The following is a 747-nucleotide window of genomic DNA, read 5'->3' on the forward strand; positions in this document are numbered from 1 at the left end:
CACGGCCTAATCCCTGCTCTGTGTCCTCTTGTCTCCATCAGCTCAGCCAGGACACGTGTTGGTGCCTCTCTTGTGTGTAGAGTTCTGGGCACACCGTGGGGCTGCTCTGATCCTAGCTCACTTCACCTCCATCGCCCCAGCGGCCACCCATACGTCTGCCACTCTCGGTGGGTGCAGTGGGACAGGGCCTGTTAACACTTGAGATCGTGCTAGATTTGGAGACCCCAGTTCCTGCTCTGCCTTTTACTCATCAGAGGACCTTCGACCAATCACAGTCTCTCTGGATGTCAATTTTCTCCTCAGTAAAACAGAGCGAATGTAAAAGGTGATCTGAAACAGCAATGACGATAAAACGAAGGATTGTGCCATGTCCAAAGCACAGACATGCCCATAATTTGGGGCCATTATTTGCTTCATGGCAACCGTGTGGAGCCAGCAGGGTTAACGATACTCTCCCACCTCACAGATGAGGAAACTCACGCCCAGGTAGGATGCTGGTGCCCATAAGGAAAGACTGCAAGACCGACTAGGCTTACAAATCAACCTTTCTGGACATAAATGGGGCGCCAGGCACTGCAATCATTGCTTTGGAAAAGAAATATAAGAGCTTGTCCTTCTACGGGGCTCAGAGTTGAAGTGGGATGACACAGGGAAAGGGAGACTTCCCTGCTCCTGGCCCGGCTCCGTCTTGCTCAGCTAGTCAGGATGAACTGAATGACTGGCGTGCGGCAGCCATCCAGAGAGCTT

Source organism: Phocoena phocoena, chromosome 14 (assembly GCF_963924675.1).
Source record: "Phocoena phocoena chromosome 14, mPhoPho1.1, whole genome shotgun sequence".
Lineage (NCBI taxonomy): Eukaryota > Metazoa > Chordata > Mammalia > Artiodactyla > Phocoenidae > Phocoena > Phocoena phocoena.